This window comes from Canis aureus, chromosome 22 (genome assembly GCF_053574225.1).
Source record: "Canis aureus isolate CA01 chromosome 22, VMU_Caureus_v.1.0, whole genome shotgun sequence".
Taxonomy (NCBI): Eukaryota; Metazoa; Chordata; class Mammalia; order Carnivora; family Canidae; genus Canis; species Canis aureus.
The window spans coordinates 30,925,229-30,948,437 of NC_135632.1; the positions used below are offsets into that span (position 1 = coordinate 30,925,229).

Here is a 23,209-nt window from a genome sequence, read left to right on the forward strand (position 1 = left end):
ATCTATTCTGATGGTCAGTTAATAAGAACTCTTTTATAATATTTAGCAACTAGCTTTGGGAGCCCTCTTAGAATTCTTACCTTGGAGCTAGCTGTGGCCTAGGCATCTTTATTTATTCAATATATTGGGTATAGGGTTTTCAGGTGCCAAGTACTGTTAGACACTCAAGGCACATTGATGAAATTACAAAAATCTCTGTCTATAAAGAGCTTACATTCTAGGGGTTTCTGCCTATCAACTTCTCTACTACAATTTGGAACATCTTCTACCTTTCTCCATGCAGAGGGAAGGAGCTAAAACATTCTTCATCTCATCACATTTATTCATTGGTTTATTGCTTTTTCCCCCCAGTACAAAGGACATGAGGGAAAGGGCATGTCTATCATGTTGATGCTATATCTACTGTCTAAACAAGAGCAGGTATGCAAATATCTTAAAAGTCTTATACTTATGAGTAGAAGAGTATAGATGATGTTCTATCCTGATCTTACTGAGAATATAGTTATATTCTACCAGAAATGTCCTTTTGTATTCCCCTTTGTCTAAATACTTATATTCATAATCCAAAACTACTCAGATATATTTTGTTTCCTAGGAAGTCTTCCCTGAGCTTATGTCTGACTCATGTGTTCCCCTAATGAGCACTTACACATTCTTCATAGAACTCCATTAGAGTGCTTATCAAATTGGCTTTCAGTAACCTTTCCAATTGTCAATATCCTCCAAGTAAATGAAGGTTTCTTTTGGACCACATGAAAAGTGAAATATATGTTAATTCCTTGAATTTTTTAACATACTTCAGAACATAACAGAAATGTATGCCAAGGACATGACCTATTGAGTTAGTGACTAGGGTAAGCCATTAACATCAAACATTGTCCATGATTTAGGAAGCAGAAAACTTTGCTGTGGTAGGAGACAAGGATCAGAAAAGGAAGAGAAATCAAGACTGTAATCTTAAATTAGAGAAATCCCAAATGTCTGAGGAAAGGTCAGCTAAGAATGGAAGGACTGATCAGCTCTCATGCAAGAAAGAGATCAGAACTGTTGTGGGCAAGTCAGGAGGCCAATGTGGGAGGCAAGTACCAGAATCAAAAACAGAAGAGAGTTGCTTGTTTGTTTGTTTTAAGACTTACTTATTTATTTGAGAGGGAGAGGAGAGAGAGAGAGAGAGAGAGAGAGAGAGAACAGAAGCAGCAGAGAGAGGGAAAAAGAATCTCAAGCAGACTGCACTGAGCATACCTGGAACCCAATATGGAGCTCATCTCACAACCCCAAGATCAGGACCCAAGCTGAAATCAAGAGTCGGGCACTCAACCACCTTTGCCACCCAGGTACCCCAAGAACAGAAGAGAGTTTAAGCGGAGCGTGATTCAGGGGAAACTAGTCAACCCCCTTGCTGCTTTTATAGGTGGTTTTTATTAGTGCATTTGCCCTGACTGAGTAATAGTTCTCATTCCCCTTAAAACAGGAAGTATCACTAGCTTTCTTTCTGAAGGCTCTCAGACGACTAGAAGTTGTTTATATTTTTATCTAGTTTTCTTTTCTTTTTTTTATAAAGTTGCCTTGCATCTATGTAGATACCGTCTCTAAAAATCGATGGACACCACATCATAGGTTTAGAAGCCCCATACCACCTAGTTTAGAGGTGCCTAAAAGGAAGGTACCAAGTCATAATAACTATTATCATCATCACTGGCAAAAAAAAAAAAAAAAAAATTAAAAGTAGGGATCCTGAATAGCAAAGCTCTGAACTCTAATACGTAAGCTACCAGCCCACTCTGAAAAGCATTTGTTATCTTATTTAGGGAGATGAAGCACATATCCAAAAATACAAGTAAAAACAAAGGTAATATAAAGTAAATGACAAATGAACAATGTAGGACATGCATGTAAGGGTGTGGTAAGAGATAAAATTATGATGGTTTAGGTAAACCTAAAGATACAAAGAAGTGGAACCTGAACTTGTTCTTCAGTATCAGTTAAGATCGATGAAATGCAGAAAAAGTTGGTAAATGATATAAAACAAGGATGGAATGTGAATAATATATCTGAGAGAACAAGAACAAATTAGAGAATTAAAGAGCAAGTTTCTTAAAAGATTTCCATGCAAAGTAAATTTGGAGAGGAAAACACAGAAGCTGTATTGGATGTGATCTCACATTCCAGGTTAAAAAGTTTTAATTTTATTTGATAGATAATGTAGGAAATGTTTGCTGAATGAATACATGAATGAGCCTCAAAGTGTTTCCAAGGACAGAAATATAATAATATGCCTCCTACAAAGACATTTGACGACACAATAACATGAGTTAATATATCTTGTATAGCAGGTTGAAAGATCTTATACACTCCAGAGGTTTCCAATTTTTCTTAAAATAAAATTCATTTATGGTTCCTGGGCAGCAATTTGAGAATCAGCCCTCCCCCCATCCAGCCCCACAGCAAATGTGCTTGCAAACAAAATGGAAGAAGAAAACAGCATCATATTGAATTTCTTCTTTTACTTTTAAAAAAAAGATCCTTCAAGATAAATTGAGTACAGCTCTAGTAAATTTGGATGCTTTAGGTCATGGACATTCCATTTTTATATATACTGTGATAATAACTATATAGAGTGAGCAGAGAGACAGTGCAACTCTACCCCAATGTTGCAAGAATTCACAAAGTAATTGAAAGTGTTTCCAAGTGTGCATAATTCTGTGCCTCCAGTCAAATACAGTAGATGGAAATTTGTTTGGCTTCCTCTGTCAAAATGTCTAAAACACATAAAGGAAATGTGTAAACGGAAAACAAAATATTACAGATTCAACATTCTTTTAATTATATCTCAATTTCAATCTTGGCTTTGCTCAAACATAATAATAATCCTAAGGGCTCATCTCTGATCCTTTTGGTGGATAAATGACCGAATGTGATTTTTACCCTTGACTCAAAAGTGTCAGATCTGGAAATCTACAGTATTTGTCACCATGAATACCATTTAACTGCAGCAGTACCCAAAGGAACTCTGCACAGCCGCACGTGAATAGGGCTGGAGGAACTTAATTAATCTTGCTGTCACTTCCGTGATGCTTTTCATTAGTTTTGCTGCTATCTGATCAACTGGCCTTCTCTGTATTGGAAATGGCTACCCATAGCTTCTTGTGAAAGCATTTTCAAAAGGTAAACAAAGACCTTTGTGGTAGGGAGGTTTTATGCAGATGGACATTATTATTGCTACTCTAATATAGAGGTAACCCTCACATTTTATATTTAAGTTATAAAAACATAAGGAACATAAATACCTCTCCTGTCCCCACCAGGGAAATTGCTTTAAAAATTATGCACAGATTATGTATTTGACATAAAAGTTCATAATTTTCTTTATGTTGTTTTCATGAATACTGACGCTTAGTGCATTATCTGGAACTATACTAAATAGAGAATGTAATTCATAAGAAATCTAGACTTTTTCACTGATCCCTGGTAAGGAGATTAGGTGAAAGTTGGACTTAATGATGGAACAAAAGAACTGATAAATAAATGGTAGTATCATCTCTCTCTGTCATATTTTTGAAAGACTGGGTTTAATATACATATATTTTAAATACAATTTTATATAATGCATTATTTTTCAATGCTGACCATAGTTTAATTTGCTAAAAAAATAGAATGATTTTATAAAATGTTATCACAGTTTGACTATATGAAAGTCAATTCACATCTATAGGATAGCCATCAAGAACTAGAAAAGAAATTCACCAAGAGTCAACACATATGGCAGGATCTGATGAAGAAAAACAAGACTGTAATGTGTCCTCTGGAACACAGTCTCCAAAATAGTCCCCATCAATTCTTATTTCCTAGTAGTCACACTCTTGTGTAGTCCCTTCCCACCATGAATAGAGATGAACTATGTAACAAAAAGGATGTTGTTGAAATGACCAAGTATGGCATTCAAGATTAGATCATAAAAAGGCAAGGTGGGTTCTGTTTCTCTTTTTTAAATAACACACTCTAGGGTAAATGAGCTGCCATGCTGTGAGGACAGTCAAGAACCCTACGAAGAAGTATACATGGCAAGGAACTGAGATTTCCAGCCAATATCTAGCATCAACTTGGCATATATCTGAGTAAGCCACCTTGGAAGTAGATCCTTTAACTTAGGTCAAGTCTTCAGATGCCTGTAGCCATGACCAACATTTTAACTCATGAAAGACTCCAACACCCAACAGAGTTACTTCCAGATTCTGGACCCATAGCAACTGTGTGAAATGATAAATATTTATTGTTGTTTTAAGCTTATAAATTTGAGGTAATTTTCTTCTATGCATCAATAGATAACTAATGCATTATAGCCTTTGTTTATAGCTTAAAATTATGGAAATATGACATAGATCTCAGCTGTGATAGAGATAGACACTCCTTGAAGAGGTAGGTGTTCCTTTAAGTCTTGGCTTTTGTTTTTGTTTTGTTTTTTTAGAGGGAGAGAGAGAGAGCAAGCACAGGCACTCATGAACTGGGGTGGCGTTGGGGGACAGAAGGAGAGGGAAAGAGAGAATCTTAAGAAGACTCCATGCTCAGTGCAGAGCCTGACACTGGGCTTGATCTCATGACTCTGAGATCATAACCTGTGCCAAAATGAAGAGTTGGACGCTTAATTTACTGAGCCACCCAGGTGTTCAAGGTCATGGTTTCTTAATCCAAGTAATGGTGGTATCAGAATAAGTGAGGGTCACCAATATAAGATCCTTTAGGGAGAGGTGAGGGAAGTCACACAGCTGCATAGAGTGAGCTAGATATATGCTTACAGATAGCATTAGAGACTTTAGAGGATTGAAGAGTATCAACTAATAAGGGAGATTCTCTTACTTCACTTCTATTGACAGTATGCCATGAGGAAATGTTGCTAGATTCCTCAATTTTTTTCTACTTCTTACTTCTATGACTAAAACATTACACATTTGATAAAAATTTCATGTAACTTCAACTTGAAGCCATTGGTTAAAACTATGATTGAAACAACATTTCTCTCTCTCTCTTGCATTTTCCAGTATCTTCAGAATTTTATTCGAAGATCTCCATTGTTATATTCATCTGTTCCATCCTTTTTCCTATTACTATCTCTAGCCTTCTGTAACTCACAAACTTCTACCATCCAACTACCAGCACACATTCCTCTCTGCCTGACATAATGTTCTCTTCTTAACCTATCAGGCTCTTCCCCACACGTTCTTAGCCTGTTGAAATGCTGCTTGTCCTCGATAGTCCACTCACATGGCATCCCTCCCCTAGGAGGCTTTGCTTGATTACCAGTCACAATTAGCGATTACGCTTCTTATACCTCAAGAGTAATGCTCTTTATCTCTTGAGTCCTATTAGGTATGTCTTTCTAGGTATTAGGTATTTATAATGTGAAATCTCATTTGGCAAAATTAACATCTCATTAGTTTTTTTTTTTTTTTTTGGTCACTGAGCATTTTTACAATGTCTATCTGCAATATACCATCCAGATCTCCCTAAAATGAAAGACTATTGCTCCCTGTTAAGAGTGTGAAGATATATGTCTTTCAACTGTTGGCTCCTTTAGGTATTGCCTCGTCTGCTGAGAATTGCACTTCTAAGGTTTCACCCCTTTGTGGTGAACCTTATGCAATGATCAGTGCAGAAGTAGAAAGGCCTGGCCATCTTAGACCAACCTGGGACAACTTGGTCAAGTTGAGCCACTCAAGCTCTGAAGCATCCAAAGGTGTCTTGGGTCCTGCATCACAGCTCAACTTCTCGCTCTCCCCATTCCAATTCCTCTTCTCCTTTCCACATTGCTGACCTAATCTCTAGTAAACATCCTTCATGCTAACCTTCATCTCCGTCTATTTCCCAGAGAACCCATCCTGTGACACTGTCATTGAGTAGATACTCAGTAAATGCCTGGTGGTATAGATTTAAGTCCCAAGTCCCCATAAACAGACAAGACTAATTTCCCAAAGAAGAGAGTAGGGTCATTCCCCAAGAAGCCTTGAAGGTGTTGGATAATTTTGAAAGAAAGCCCACCTTTTACCCAGAAATTCATTGATTTTAGAATTAACGTGATAAAAAGAAAGCCCAGAATTTAAATGAATGCCCTGGTCCGTGTACTCTGTCTGAGTAATGGTGATGGCTCAGAGCTGTCAGGTCTGCCAGGAGATATTCAATCATGATGCTCTCTTCTTTCTCTTCAACAAAGGTAATCATTCAGCATTTTATCTTTTCTAGAAGGTGTCATTACTTTGAAAAGACAATAAAAGTCTCACAAAGTGTTTTTATAAAGTGGAAAATTTTCTCTTCATTTTCAAGAAAAAAAAAAAAACTTAAGGAGAAAAAGACCCTAGTTAATTTGAGCATGAAAAAATACATTAGCTTAGAGGAACTTTCATAATTTTGAAGTATAAAATCCTCTTAAACTGAGTAATTTATCATGTTCTTGAGAGCCTATAATATATAACACATATCTTTTACAATTATATTTTTTACATAAATAACCAGACCACTTTTTCTGGAGGAAAGCAAAAATTTGCCTTAGAAAAATCTACAATGTAGAGATATGTGTGGGGAGTCTACCCTAATGGAACTATCAACAGTAAAGCCTTCTTAACCTCTGGCTACATGTTACCAACAACAGAGTAAAGACATAAACCAAGTGGTTTATAATCTATTTTCAAGTTCAATGCTTAATCTAGAAGTCATTTAAGTATTTTCATTTATTCACTAATTTGACAAATATTCATTTACTGCTCATTTGTCAAGCACTATGCTTGGGACTAGGGATATAAGAATGATCAAGATAGATATTGTCCTTGGCATCATAGAACTTACAGTGTCCCAGAGAATAAAAATTTGTAATGGGAGGTGGATCAATGGTTGCAAGAATCTACTGAGATGGGCAGATGGGCAGAAAGGGAGAAGAAGGTAGGGAGTTGGGGAGGTTAGAGAAGGACTTTTGAGAATGAGACATCTAAGTTGAAGAGTGAAGAACATTTGGAATGAATCATATAAAAATAAAGCATAGTTAACAGCATGTGAAAAGGCCCAAAAGTAAAAGGTATGGAGACAAGAGCCTAAGAGAGATTCAATAAGAAGAAGTAGGGGAGAGTGGTAGAAAATGAGATAGCTTGGAAGCAACCATGAACCTGCAACAAAGATTTCAAAAAAATACAAAGGCTTTCATCAAGAAAGTGATGAACCATATGGTTATATATTTAAAAGCTACTAGAAGAGTTAAACACTAACTATTCTGTGGCAATATGGCAAAGCTCCCATATAATCATGTGACTTTGTGAAAAGTATATGCAGTAATGCTTATAAATCTCTAGTACAAGGTACAATTCTCCTTGCTCTGGTTTTCTGTCTATATGTCACCCAATGAAACATAGCAGGCAAGAAAAAGAGAAAAAGAAAAAGATGTCTTGCATGGCTGGGTTCGTCTAGTCAGGAATCACCAATTCAACCCGTTTCAGGGTAAATCACCTTTTTTTAGCTGTCATCGGAGCTGAGCATTGAATAAAAGAATGAAAACTGAATGGCTGATTGTTTGACTATTGACCTAGATTAGCCTTCAAATGATGGAGCCAGCATTGGCTAGATTGAATTCCGTGCCACACAAACACTGGCACTGAAATTTTACATATATATATATATATATATATATATATATATATATATATTTATTTATTTATTTATATATTGTATATATATATGATTCATGTAAGAAAATGGGGAAAATGACACTTCAAGGCATATGCCATAAGTTTTTATGTTCCAAGACATGGTATGATTTTACATTTCTGGCTCCCAGACCCAATTTTTTTTCAAATGTTCAATTCTCTCCTGCCTGTAAATTACCTAAATAACTTCAATCATATTAGGGGTAGCCCTGTTTTTTTGAAGAATACTGAAGAGTATTCTAAGATTACCATTACCTATAGTTGCCTCAAAGAAATAAAACCCTGAAGATTTGCAGTGGCCAGAAGCATCTTGTTTCTTTTCTAAAGTTTCAAAAATGAGTGTCTTTCTAATCACAATAATATTTTCACAAAATAAGCTAGTTATTGCATTTATTTCAGAAAAATAAAAGCAGCCATTTCCAACAGGTTATATATGTATAGCACCCACACACTGTAAATATGTAATGTGAGTATGTGAGATTTTACTTTCTTACTTTCCTAGAAATATAAGTCAGGAATCAATCTTGATGGGAAATATAGGGTACTCTGACATATTTCAGGGTATCTGCCAAGCCATCCTCCTCTCTGGGGAAATTCTTTTTTTCTTATGAAATATGCAGGATTTACTCACCCTTGGACATGACTGATTTGATTATGGTGGCCTCTGAATAGGATTTTCTGAGACCTATGACTTGTATGACCTAGCTTGAAAAGATGAACTGAGACAATTATGTTGATTCTCGAAAACATGAACTAAGAAATAGAGAAGGAACTTATCAATTGGTGATGGGTCCAGGAACTAGAAGGTCATATAGACTCAGATCATACAGATTCATGTGCAAGGTGAATAAGCACAAGAAGGTGGAAAAGGGGAAGAGACAGACACAGAGAAGAGTTCACATGCTGGATACTGGGTGGAGAGAGAGAGAGAGAGGCACATTCTTATAGTTCGGCTTTAATTGTTCTATGGCTTTCTTTTCCCATGCATCTTTTCAATAATCTCACCAACCCACCCACTCACACACCATCCCAGGCAACTTTAATAGGACTCCACTTCTCCAATAGTAATATCTCTTATTACACCCTCAGTTAATTAGAAGAGATTCAGTAGAGCTGACACCAGGAGACGTCATGTCATATTTAAGTATTTAAATATTGTATACTAGCTTTCAGACTACCTCTCCTAAACAAGTGAACACAAGATGGCAGCATTGTGAGGAAGGGAAAGATGGCAATCTAGGGAAAAAAGAGAATAGATTATGCTGGGGGGCATTCGGGACATTCAGGAAATGACCTAATAGTAGTTATGAGATTAATAATAATAGTTTATACAAGGAAAAAATAATTGCTTCTGGCTTTTCAAATCAAAGATGTATTCTCTTCCAACCTTTATTTTCCACTAATATTTTGTAAAGATGTACATGTAAACAATAAGAGTAAGGATTTTGACTCTTAGTGTTGGTATGTAGCCTGTATTCCTTGCATTTTGATATATTGAGTTCCTGGTAATCAAAACCTCTTTTATTAATAAAATTATGAAGAGCATTGATTTTTCTCAACCAGATAATTTTCTGTTATGGATGAGAGATGTGCCTATTGAAGTATTAGGACCTCAAATCATGCCTTTGGCCCATCTATTGAGGCAAGGTCAGCAAACTTTCTAGAGATATATTTGTGTTTTAATGAAGAGTAGGAGTGTAGCACATCATTGGCCATAAGTAACATGGACTCATTGGTTCCTTTTTTTTTTTTTTTTTCAATTTCTGGTAGTTCACAATGAATCTGCTATGAGATGCAAATCTCAGGGGAGATCTTGCAGGAGAACAGAGAAAATTTTATTAAATCACTATGGAACATCAGTTATTGGATGAAGGATGACAGAGAATTAAGTAGTAAAGACAAGAAGAGCAAGTTAGAATAGATGAAATTTAAGAGATAGTATATTAAATTGAGTAAAGGTAGAATGAAAGGATACAATGAGCTAGAAGGCAGGGTAAAGCAGTGAGATCCTTGAAGTCAAAAATACATAGTTAAAATTGTATTCACTAGAAATATAATTTGTACTTGAACCAATGTACTTGAAAGGATTTGTGGCTATGAGTAAGGAGGACAGCCAAATGAGTTCTATTAATATAAATCTTAACTAATCCAGTACTTGATTCAAGTTATGGGCTCAATGATCATATATAATGTAGCTATTATATACAAAATCTTTTCAAATCCAATCTTTTCTTTTTACTCATGGAAAGTAAAGAATGTGTGTACAAACACCTCACCGCCTCCCTCACCCACACACACCCTGGGTATTGTTTAAGCCTACACTGAAACAGAATTTGGTAGTAGTTATTGTCAGTCAAAAGCTTTACAGAAATTGCAATTCTTAGAGGAATTCTAGAATACTATTGGACAACTACCTTTAAACAAGACTAAAGCTACGCATGTTTCTTAGGTTTGTACAATTAATCTACAAAATCCAATGACTGATATGCCACTGTTCCCTAGCTAAGAACTTCTCCTTTTCCTAATATCATTTGTCTGAGGAATAGAAGTATTAGTTAGATAATCAGTCGTTCTTAGGGAATATACATAACTTCAGAGCAAAGGGCGATGGAAAAATATTATAGGTTTACCCAGGCCACAGGGAGATCCTCAGCAAAACTCCTATCTTATGTTCCTAATGTTTATGCCATTAAAATTTAGTGCCCAGCTCATATGGACAGCGCTGGACAGATATTGCCAAGATTGAGGCACTTATTTATTATTATTTAACATCAAAAGTCCTATGGAACTGCTTTATTCCCAAACCTGGTTTTATCATGTTCAATTGTAAAGATTTTGTATATCTTCATCAAGGTGCTGGTTAAAGGGTACATTGGTCAAACTAATCAAACTTTAAACCTAAGAATCGTGTTTTTATTAAGTGTTAATCACATTCCAAAAAAGAGAAACGGAAAAATAGATGGTTAAGGCATACACATGCAGGAAAGAATTAGATGGGATAAACAAAAGATTGAAAGTTGGAGTTAGCAATGAGATATAGTCAAAAATGTTTAAAAAATTAAAACGAACCTTAAATATCTAATAAGCTTGAACAAAGCCTGTTACAACACCAAGACCAATGGGTCCCTTGCACTTGCTGCTAAGGTATGATGTTATAGAAAGGATAGCATGGATTTGTAATAATACTCACCTAGGACTGAATCCAAGAATTGCCACTCAACAGCTATGTGACCCCATGAAAGTCACTTAACCTTTTGAGATTCTATTTCATCATCTGTAAATGGGATAATAATCCCTACTTTGCTTTGTGGTTTTGAATAGTTGGCTCATATAGGTGTTTAATAAATAGCTGCTATCATCATTATCATCCATCATCTTAATGTATTAATATTAATTTCTTTAAATTTAAAATATAGTTGTATTAATATTTAAAAAAATGCATGATTTTGTGCTTTTATGCCTGGCAGTTCCAGGCTTCTTTAGTCTTCTCTTACCTACAGTGGGTTTTTCCATTAAAAACGGGTCAAAAAGAAGTTATACCTTTAAAAAGAGAGGCCAATGGGACATTGTCATGGAAGCATGCAAGGGGACAGAGGACATGGAGTTTCAATTCCATGTTATTACAAAGCCAAGGGACTAGAATAAAGGAAATAATAATTCCCAAGAAGGATCTCATAGTGGGTATGAGACGGAGAGAAGTGGACTGATTTGAGAAATATTGAAGAGGTCTTGTTGACTAAACAGACAGATGTTGGTGGGTAGTGGTCAGTTGGAGAAGAAGTGGGTATGATTAAGAATAACCTAGGGTTTTGACCTTTTCAGTTCAGTGACTGTCCTTGATATAGGCATTTGAGGAACATTGAAGAAGCTCAGTTTAAGGAGCAACATTAACAGGTTTGGGTAAGATCTTTGTGTTACTTTGAAACAAGGAAATGGAAATGACATTAGGCAGTTAAAGAAAAGGTCTGAAACTGAGAAATAGATATAAGCCGACTTCTGTATGCTGTTAAATACTTAACAACTGTCTCTTTAGAGAAACAAAGCCCCGATTTGTAGCCTTTGCCAATATCTGTGGTTTTACATACTCCCACCAAAGCTCCAATTTCATGGTATAACACAACCAGCATAGCTTCAGAAGGGATGTGCACAGCTGGCTCCTACAAGTAAGCTCCATCACATAATGGGTGAGTCAAGAAGCAGGAAGTAATCGAAGGTGTAAGTATCCATGGAAAGTGGAGTAAATTTCTCTAAAGGAGGACAGCTTTTGTATCTCTTTTGCTTCCGTTTCACTTGTATTTCCTTTTTGTTAAGGATTTATATATTTATTCATGAGAGACACACAAAGAGAGGTAGAGACATAGGCAGAGGGAGAAGCAGGCTCCCCGAGGGGGGCCCTATATGGCACTCGATGCCAGGACCCCAGGATGATGACTTGAGCAGAAGGCAGATGCTCAACCACTGAGCCACCCAAGTGCCCCACTTATGTTCCTGTTTAATGAACTCTTTCATGCATGGTTGCTTAGTAGTTGCAGGAAGAATTGGCATCTGTTCCTTAAATCATGGTGGGGCTTTCATTGTTGGCACCTACAGCACCTGCAAGGTCACAAGGTCATCTGAAGGTGACAGTAAATGAAGAATAGCTTCTCCTTACTAAAAAAGGGGGAAGTGGGAATGACAAGAGCAAGGGAAACTGCTTTTATGGCTCTACTATCCCCAAAGTAGTCTAAATTCTCAATGAACCTATTTCTACATCTGATGTTAAACTCCTGGCTATCTCCTTCAGCAAAGGGAAAGCTGTATGTTATCTAATTTCCAAATTTAAATCTTCTTAATTTATCATGATCCTTTTGGTATTTGTTTATCTTTTCCTCATCCATATATATTATGTGCTCAGAAATCTTCATACTAAAATATTTGGAGTTTTCAATGACAAGGGAATAATGGATAATTTTTGACTGATATTACAGTTTTGGATTATCTAAGCTAAAAATAGTATACATCCCTCTCTAAAGTTCATTTTTTAGTGGCACTTTTCACTAATTATAAAATTATGACACGTTCTTGTTAAAGAATTTAGAAAATTCAGCAAAAAGAGAAGTATCCATAATCTCATATAAAAATATTATTAATAGTATTTATTTTCAGATAGTCAACTAGTATACAGTTTATATTCATGATGGCATGTTTTGCTTATATATTATGTATTTGATAGTATTTCTTTACATATTGAAACTATGTTTGGTATTATACTATCAACATATTCCTCATGTCACTAAAATCCTGCAAAATATAATCCTAATTGTTGAACAATGTCCTCTGAGTGTATCATATGTACTTAAATATTATTTTAATTTTGGACATTTCAATGGTTTCCAAGTTTTCACTATTATTAATGTAACGGCAATGGATATCCTCTTCCATTAGTTTTTGTGCTTATTACTCATTGCTTCCTTGGATAAAGTCCTAGAAATGCAATTACTGGGTTAAAGGATAAAATTGCTGCAAGGAATTTTGGTACATAGTGTTCAATTGTGCTATCAAATGATTGTACCAATTTACAACCACATCAGCACTATATGTGAGGATCAATTTTCCCTCCACTCTTGCCAGCATTGAATATTATCTTTAAAAACGGGAATACATATGTGTATGTTTGTATGTGTATATATGTGTGTGTATCCCATTTTATAAGCAATAACTAGTATTTCATTATTAGCTGCATTTATTTTTCTTTTATTAAGATAGCTTAATGTATTTTATAGGAAAAATGTGTGTGTGTGTGTGAATTTCTCTTCCTATCCCTTGCTCATTTTTGTATTGATGTTTAGCATTTTACTTTACCCAAGGAATTTGATGCAATTTACAGATAACTAAAATAATAAACTTTATTTGAGCTTCTAGAAATATAATTTCTAAATAGAGCATCAGCAGTTACCATAAACGGGAAAATAAAGCTAAACTATGAAAATGATGTTTACAATTCATAATTACACAAAGCACAAAAAAAACATTATCCCTTACAGTTATTAGAAACCCACAAGAAAGGCACATTTGATACCACTTTGGGTGTATACTGAAGGTGTTTTTTTCAGTCCGTGGATGGAGTTGAATTTTAGAGTGAAGGCAAGATTCAGAAGGGTTCCCAGTCCCTTTCCATCACTGCTGAACAGAGTTGCAGTGGAATCTTTACAAACAATTGCTGTGAGCTTTAGATACGATTTTCTAATTCCTCCTTGGCCCCAAACATGCTACTTGTTCAGTCTTTTCACCACATGGGATCATGTTGCCAATAATGTCTTTGGGATAAATTTGAATTCATCAGGCTTGAGTTTAATTACATTATGTAAACTAGAAAACGTCCCCAGTAGGCTTTGAGGGAATAGCTTCTGTATGCAATTGTGACATCCTGTTTTGTTTAAAATATTTGCATTTTGATAAATCCACTCTGACTCCAAACCCTTTTTTGATCTTGGTCAGGAACTCATTTTCATCACAGTGGCCTTTTTTTTCTTTAATAAATATTTGCAAAAATTTTGCATAAGTTCTTTCCTTCTGGTCCACATCTTTACCCTGGTTGGGGCAGGACAGTGAGAGGAGATAGACCAAAGAATCATTTCCATGAGGTATCCCAGCACCACAGAAGCTGAAAAACATTGATCAACATCTGAATAGAGAGTATTCTTAGTGCATAGGGAAGTAAGGCTTTCAGAGTAATCAAACAGGGAAGGAGGGATCATTTGAAACACTACATGGTCTCCATGCATGGACTTCACAAATCATGTCCATGAACTTGCTCATATGGATCCCCCATTGTAGATTGCATCATTGGCTCCAAATTTTCATCTGTCCCCATATCCATTCCATTTGCTGTGTAACTATGTAGTTCCTGCTTCTAATAGATATATTATATTTCAACTTCCTCCTTACACTGGACTTGGTTGTGTGACCAATTTTAATTAACAGACTGAGATATGCCATATTTGAACTTAGCTCTCTTATGCCTCTGGAATCACTATGAGAAGAACCTATCCTGGCAAGCCTGCTTGTCCAAGGAAAATGAGAGATATGTGGAACAGAAACAATCCACCTAAGCTTCAAACCTGCAACGAGAAACAGAGCTGCTCAGCAATCAGAGCCTGAAGTGAACCTATACAGCTGAGTCAAGACTAGATTAGCTAAACCCCAGCTGATACGCAGCATGTGTCAAAAAATAAAGATAATAATCAATTGCTGTTTTGAGTCAATGAGTCCCAGAATGCTTTGTTAAACAGCAATTACAAATTAATACATTACCTTTAGAAGTTGTAGCAACTTACAACTTGTACACTTGATGCAAAAATTAAAAAGTTTAAAAACTCCTTAGTTGGAAAGAAAGCCCAGCAGCACCTTTCATTTAGGAACAGTAATGTCCAACTTCTTTAGATTCTTGTTACAGCTCCTGAGATGTACCTTCCACTAGAAGCATTTCTATTTGTTGGCTTCTGAGGAAACATTACTCACTACAAATACACCTTTATTCCCCCCTCAAAACACCTAGTCATTGCTCTTCAAAGCTGCTCCCAAGTACTTCACTCTTTTCCTACATACAGAGATGCAAAGAGCCTGAGTGAAAGGTGGTGATGGTTGAGTTCAGAAATAAAGCAAGCCTTCCCATTTCCTATTCATCTCACAGGAATAATCTAAACATTGAAGCACTCTGTAGTCAATCAGGCAAGCTCTCACTGCCAGCTCTTGAAAGATGCAGAGAAACAATTCTGATTCAGGGCATGGCTCATGAAAAACAAAATCTACAATCACAGGGAAAAAAGTATATGTACACCTGCCTCAAATGAAGCTGAGAAATCACATCCCATATTTTATATCATTTCTTACTTCTCACAATAGAAGAGAGGATCATATTTACTTATTTTATAATTTAATTAAAAATACATCCAAAAAGCCAAATCCAAACTCTCCAATGGTTATGTTGTGACTCAGTTTTACCAAAATCAATAGGCCGCTTGCAGTTAAGTGTTTTATAAACAGGCAGCAAAAACAAGGAAAAATATCATGATGAAAAGACTATTTTAATAAGACAAAATCACTGTCTGGCACATAGTCTGGAACATTACTATATGTGGACCAGATCCTATTAATATCCGTGCTTTTCTAAGGACAACAAACCTAGCCTGTTTTGTTAGGCAGAACTACATCTTCCCCATGGAGAATCACGTTGAAAAAGAAGGTATTCTTTAGCAGCCCTTAGTAAGTGGTGATCTGGTGGCTGATGTGAACAGAAGCAAACCACTTTTAGCCTAGAGAAGAAAAAAACAAACGAGCCAGTCATGGCTGGAACAAGCCTAGGCTGGAACTGCCTAGGAATTAGCCACCTGCACGCATTCCCGTACCGGCACCAATGACAAAACTAAGAGCATCAGTGTCATTAAGTACTGCTGAGTTTTTCAGGACAGAAACATTCCAAATGCTTTATATTCTGTGCAACAAAACTGAGCAGATTCTGCAAGTCAAATCAATTTCTGTCTCAGTGATCATAAGTTTCAAACGTTTGTATTTGGAAACATGTCTAAATAGCCCCTCTGGAGAAATATATTTACTTTTCTCTGCTTTTTAAAAAAACATGTGGAAGAAACATTAAAAAGCTTTGATTATTGCCTTTTTATAAATTGTATGCCTGAAGAATATAGTTTACTATGAGTAAAATAAAAAAAGGCAATTGAAGTATCTATTGTAATTAGTGAATTTACACAATAACTATTCCTCTGAACATTAGAAACAAAAGTTATTTTCCTGACTTTAATTTCTACCTTGGAGAAAAAAAAGGGGGTAGGGAATTAACATTGACTACCTTCTGAAAGACACTCACTTTACATATGTAAGTTTATTTAATATAGTACAGTAAAAATTAATCCACGACCAAAGAATCAATAGAATGTGAAGCTCATACCCATTTAGAACTGCAAAGTCTCAGACATCTAGAAATGTTTGTAGTAGTTTCTGAGCGTAGCCTTAGATTTAACAGATTTTTACATTCTGTTGAATAGGATCTACTAACTTAATCATTCAAAATAACTCTTCAATTCTTCTTTTTTGTCCTCACTATATATTTCCTAGACTTAGTCCAAAAATTGAATTTACATTTTTTAAAAAGAGATTCAAAAGGCTCTAAATGTAATTTCCAAGCATTGTCTTAAGAGGCTGCCTTTTCACAAAGAAGAACAGAGAAAGATGGGTTTATCTATTTTGTTATGTGAAAGTGACTTTCAGGATTTAACTAGTGTATTCATGAAGAGCACACAGGCACACAGAAACACACACAGCCATCTATACAGGAAATAAACACTTCTGGAGAACCAACAATAGTAATAACCACAAACACATAACATTTACCATGTATGTGCCAGGCACTGTTATAAATACGTTACTTCTATTAACTATTTTAATCTTCCTAACCATCTTATGAGACAAGTTTCACACATTTCAAAGGAAAGTAACAGCTTAACAGAGAGCTCACTGCCAAAATGAATACTAGATGTAGGCCATACTATCTTTGCAACTTCTACCAGGGGAGTCATGTCACAGTTTAGAGTGTCTCCGACATTTCCCTCTCTTGCTCACCTACATTAGTTTCTAGACTCAGCCTATGTATCCTTCCATTTCAGTTGTCTTCTGATTATGGATATATATACATTTGCGTTCATTACTGATATTACTTACTTACTGGAAAACATGAATATGTTCTCTTTCTGAACTTGTATTTACTTTTTCTTTCCCTTAGAATAGTTAAGATAAGTTAGGAACCAATACTAGTTAACACATAAAAGTGCTGCTAAGGTACACACTGTATCTTTCAACTGAACTGAGTCAGCATTAGGGCCCCTAACAGCATACTAAGGAGTAACCCACAAGACCCCTACAGGGAGCTACCTCATTGTCCTCAAATTAACTCTTTTTCTTTAACTTTCACCTGAGGGAACATTTTTGGAATCTCTTCCATCAGGTGACCAATAATAGTATTCAAATATTAACAACACAACAATGACAAAACCAAAAAACTTTCTGTGAGGTCCATCTAGCATGATAGATGGTTGTTTATTTCCAAAGATGTCGTGGCCAGTACTTGAGACATGAGAATTTGAAGCAATTTGTTTCAGATCCACCATATTTGAGAAATTTTGAGGCAGTGGTTTTAATGTGTTCCCCCAACTAGGATGGAGAAGCTAGGAGATTGTAACAGTGAGGTAACCCAGAAGAGATAGGTAAGGTCCTATACCAATCCTTCAAAAAATGAAAAAAAAAAAAAAAAACAACAAACAGTTGTTGTACAAGATAAATATGAAGTCTAGGAATAGGGTAACTTTCTATGAAAGACAGAGAAAGATTAGAGAGGGAGACAAACCATGAGAGACTCCTAACTGTGGGAAACGAACAAGAGGTAGTGGAAGGGGAGGTGGGTGGGGGGATGGGGTAAATGGGTGACGGGCACTGAGGAGGGCACTTATGGGATGAGCACTGGGTGTTATACTATATGTTGGCTAATCGAACTTCAATAAAAACAAATGGGAAAAAAAGAAAGAGAAAGAAGACAGAAAATAGTGAACTTCAGGAAGAAAGAAAATTTAAAAAAATTGAACCTTTTAAGAGAAAACATTGTCAGAAGGAATGAGAGGTAGAAGTCTAAAGCTCCCTTGCCTATGTAGAATGGGCAGTCTCTCTACATCTAAAATGGAGACCATGCACAAAACATGCCAAAAATTTCTGAATTATTTCAACTCCCTTTAGACTTTATCTGGAAGCAAATAATATATGGTAAATATTAAATATATTGAAAACTGTTCCAAAGAGTGTCCAATTCTTGAGGGCCCATGAAATATGTAATATTTTGATAAAACAAATAATTCTTTATAGAAAACCTTTCGAATATCAGTTCATTTACGAGTCATTCGGGGCAAGTGTTCTGTGAGTCTAGTCTCTAATAATACCTCATATAAATTCAGGCCAGAGAATGACTAAAGATTCCTTGCTGTTCTTGACGACATAAGCCAGACACCTTGAGCAAACCCTTAAGTCTTATTATTATTATGACTCCTAAACTCATAATATCAAAGGTTATAAATATCTAAGCGGCATGGATTTTAAAGGCTCATCCCTTTACCAGCCAGAGAAAAGTTCTTACAAGTAGACCTCTAGCCCACAGGTCAAGATGAATCCAATAACTGACATCCCAGCAATGGCATTTGACCCAGAAAAAAGCTATTGCAATAAAGTGAAAGCTGAAAGACTAAATGGAGGTGGAACAACTAGCAACTTCCATCACTCCTCAAACTGATGAAAATTGCCTCTATCAATAAAATAGGCACTTCACTTTCATGGTTTTCTCTATCTCCATCCAGGGGGAAGATTCACCTGTACCATTTACCCCACACTTTCTGCTCCTTCTCTTCGATGATGAGGGACATTTCATGACTTGGATAAAAAACTGAAGCTCTTTCATCATCTGATGCATTGTTAGCATAATTCATTCAGAGAAGATGCTGCCCTGCTTTTCATGGAGGTCAATAGCTACTCCTGTAAGGAGTACATACTTGTCAGGATTCAGTATCCTGGGCGATGCTTAGTGATACCTACCACACACAGAGGGCAGAGTGTGGGGCACCTATCTTGATAAGACATCAACCAAAAATCTCCAAGATTGGAAAGGAGAGAAATGATCTGTTACTTGGAGGGAATTTAGGGATCAGAGATTTTAAATGTGTGTGTGTGTGTGTGTGTGTGTGTGTGTGTGTGTGTGGACAGTGAGGCTTAGAGAGATTGAGGTTTGTTCAAGGTCAAACTTTTGACTTTGACTCAAGGCAATGAGCCTCTAACTCAGACCTTTGTCATCTAGATTCTAACCATTTTCATTTTCATAAATATGGGTAGATGATCAACTTAATTTGTATTTTCTTTTCCTCTCTTTACTGTTAAGTCTCTCCAGATTTGCTATCTGTGTGACTACAAGCAGGATACTTAACCTCTCTGAAATTATTTCCTTATGAGTAAAAACATGTATCATAATCTACATGGTTAATAGAACTCGATTCTTCTCAGGATTGTTCAGAGAATTAAATTAGACAACACTTTAAGAAAACATGGTCTATTACTTATATAGTAACTATTTGATAAAAGTTGGTTTCCTACCATTACTCTTTGGATGAGGGTGATAAAATGCATGTTGTGGTGTATTTGAATGAAGGATGAGAGGGAAGGCGGAACAGGAACTCGATTTAAACTGATCATTTCATATCCTAGATAATTAAGCTACCCTTCTGAAAATTCCTTATGCGGTTATAATTGCATTCAGACTTAGAGAAACATCGCTTAGTTAGAACATCTGTGCCTCAACTGCATGTCCTCCTCAGCCTGAACCTCACCCTGCTGTGTTGCTTGATTCACATGATTAGTAACTGATCACTATTCTTTTTGATCTTTGGCTCAACATTTCAAGATTATCATACGAGGAGAATACCATATTCTTTTGATAAATTATATTTAGGAATGCTCATGTATTGTGATATTCTGGTTTTATATACATGAATACCTGAAGCAACCTGACAAATGAAGAACCTGGATAGGTAGCAAACAAACCACTGACTCAGACAATGTTGCCTGGTTATGGTTTCCTGTGATCAAGGTTTCCATTAAATTATATTCAAACTTAAGCTCTTCCAGAGTGTCAAACATTTCATGAGAACAGTGGAGAGAAAAGAACCTGAGAAGACAACTTCCCTGAAAATCTTCCAAGTAGGAGAAAGGAAAGAGCACCTTTTCCAAGGAAGACACTTAGATGTCGCTACATGTCACCATTTGGCAGAAAGCTTTTCAGACAGCACTGTGCGTAGACTGTCCATCTAAAGCATGAATCGAAAAAATCATCCTCAAATACCTCAGATGCTCTAACAGCACAGTTTGATGTGTAAGCCCTGAGCTTTTTGAAAGTCCAGCTGTTTCATTTCACTCTGGACCAGAAGTTTCTCTACCCTTGCTCCCGTAACGTCAGATTTCTCACCTGGCTTTTCTGAATGCAAAAGGGGCACCAGTAGAGGAAACACAAAGGAACCAGCTAAATGATGCTACTCACCAGAATCAGTAAAATAAAATAAAATAAAATAAAATAAAATAAAATAAAATAAAATAGCAGCACTGGAAAAAACTAGATGCTCTCTTCCCTTACTATTTATTTGAATAAGAAAATATTCAAAAGCTTACAATATAGCTGCAGAAAGTTAAGCTTTTCCTAAAATATCTTGATCGACACCCACTTCCTATGACAAGACTAAAAATATAGCATATAAGCAAGTCTTCCAGAAAGAAAGTTGTGGCATTGATTTTTTTCCTTCCTATTCCTCTTTCTCTATCAGACTTCATATACCACAGTGCGGCGTTATCAGCATTGCCAGACTAATTCAGCAGGCAGTCAGGTTCTCTCATACACGTGCTTATCAGTCTCCTGTAAGAACTTTGTCATTTAGTGCACCATGGATATTAGAACTGAGTTACTGGGAACAAATTCTGCCAAGAATAAAACTTTAAAAATCAGCCTACAGAGAAGAAGAATGTTATTATGGCTTCAAAATCCATATATTTAAAAGGAAATTATAAGCAGCCATAGGATGGGTATTCTTAAAAATGTAAATGTGTCTTCCTAGCCAACTCTCAGTGTGGGCTACTTATTTGCTTACTGAAAGATCTATTTTTTGGTGTTACATTTCAAAATACAGCATAATCACATTAGCCATTTTGTTGGCACCTGGAGTTTCTCAGGTGATGGCACCTGTATTCTACAAGGCATCAATGCGGCTATTTAATGCACAGATTTCATATAAATGGAAGCTATAAAGAAGTTTCAGATAGTCTACTTTTAAGTATTGTGTAAATGTACACACACATATGTATGTATAGAGACAGAGAAAGAAGCAGGGAATGGACAGGGTGGTGGAGAATGAGTTCTCCTCACCTCATGCACAAAATTTAAGAGGGCCCCAAACATCCCAGTAACCAAGATGGAAGGTATATGAACACTTAAAAAATCAAAATTAATGTAAAAAAAGCCATAATGAAGAAAATATTAAAATTTTAAATAAAGATATAAGCAAGTTCCCTCATTTCTCCACTTGCCTTAGGTCCCAATATGACTCTACATGGCACTGTTACTGATTATAATTTTTATTTAAAACTTTCATGTTTTATTCCTCATAGATTTTTTTTTTGCATTTTAATTCTGAAAAATAGTTTATTAAGATATTATTTATCTCAATTACTGAGGGTTTTTTCTTGGTCAATCCCTTAAATTCTGTGACTGAGTGTAGTGCCTCATTCACCTCCCTCTACTCTGCCCTGAAAAGGGTGCACATACTGGCTTAGTGCTATGGACATCAATCATGGCACCCGTGCTTGCCCTCTGCAAGCCCAGGAGAGTAGTTGTGGAAAATGAGGGTCAGAGTAATTTAATGACTTGTCCAAATCACCAAACTAGTTGAGAAGGCAGCTAGCATGTGAACCCTGGTGTGGGTCACACCTGAGCCCCACATTTTGCCAACTCTGTTACACAGTCTCTCCCTTTGATCAGGGTTATCACAACATAATAACAAATTCAATTCAACAAACACCTAGTAGGTACCTACCCATACTTTATGGCACTTTGATGGTGATTTAAAGACAAACATGACACATGTTTAGTTTCAGCGTAGTCATGGCCTGCTAAAGTGCACATAACCCTTTTTGACTATTAACTGTGACAATTGCCTTTTCCCCCCTGCCTGGCCTCCACTCACATGAATCAAAGTGAATAATACTTCATCTCCATGGAGGGCTTAGCCTTGATGTGAGGAAAGGATGAGGAAAATCACAAAGCAGGGAGCATGCAGTCTCGTCCAAGTGCCAGTACTTCAGGATATTTTTACACGTGACTTCATTTCACCTTCATAAAATCCTTGTGGATATCGATGCCTTTATTATTCTAGAATGTGAAGAGTTTTGCAAAGATTCATAATCTGTTCAACCTTACAAATATACGTCATAGAAATGGGACTTGAACTCCACTCTTTTCTGACTTTCCTTTTCCAGAATTCTTGATGGAGCACTTAATAAGCTGCCTCGAATGCTAAGCGTGGCCCTACTGACTGTGCTAGGAAGGACAGAGCACTGTGTTTCAAGCCTGGTGTGCCACTTAATGGCCTGGCCAGGAATGTTTTTGACAGTCGCAGTCTAAGAAAGCCAAGGACTGTTTGGGAGTACTGTACTTCTCTAGGGAAGTCAGGGTTATTTTTATTTATTTATTTTATTTATTTATTTTTATTTTTTTTTTTTTTACTTTTTTTGTCAGGGTTTTTTTAATCTTCATTGTTTGCTTTGGCATATTTCAGATTTTGAACATATACAATTCACAGCAAATGGGATATAGAGCCTCCAGCAAGAATTATTCAAAAGGCTTTAATCAGAAATTTTGTTCTCATTCCCACTGCCCTGAAACCACATATGCTGTCTTCACC

At 36.2% G+C, this 23,209-nt stretch overlaps 2 protein-coding genes across 11 annotated transcripts in view; one reads left to right on the forward strand and one right to left on the reverse strand.

The window, feature by feature from the left end:
• ZNF385D (zinc finger protein 385D) overlaps positions 1-23,209 on the reverse strand; it is an 892,499-nt gene that overhangs the window by 297,789 nt on the left and 571,501 nt on the right. The window lies entirely within an intron of this gene.
• Positions 1-23,209, forward strand: part of LOC144293979 (uncharacterized) — an 84,324-nt gene that overhangs the window by 59,026 nt on the left and 2,089 nt on the right. For 3 of the 9 annotated variants that reach the window (XR_013361340.1, XR_013361343.1, XR_013361359.1), the window contains one exon: positions 19,073-19,233. The exons of 3 other annotated variants lie outside the window; for them this stretch is intronic. The gene's annotated coding sequence lies outside the window, so the exon portion shown is untranslated. 3 more of the 9 variants (XR_013361341.1, XR_013361350.1, XR_013361351.1) reach the window with 3 other exon arrangements.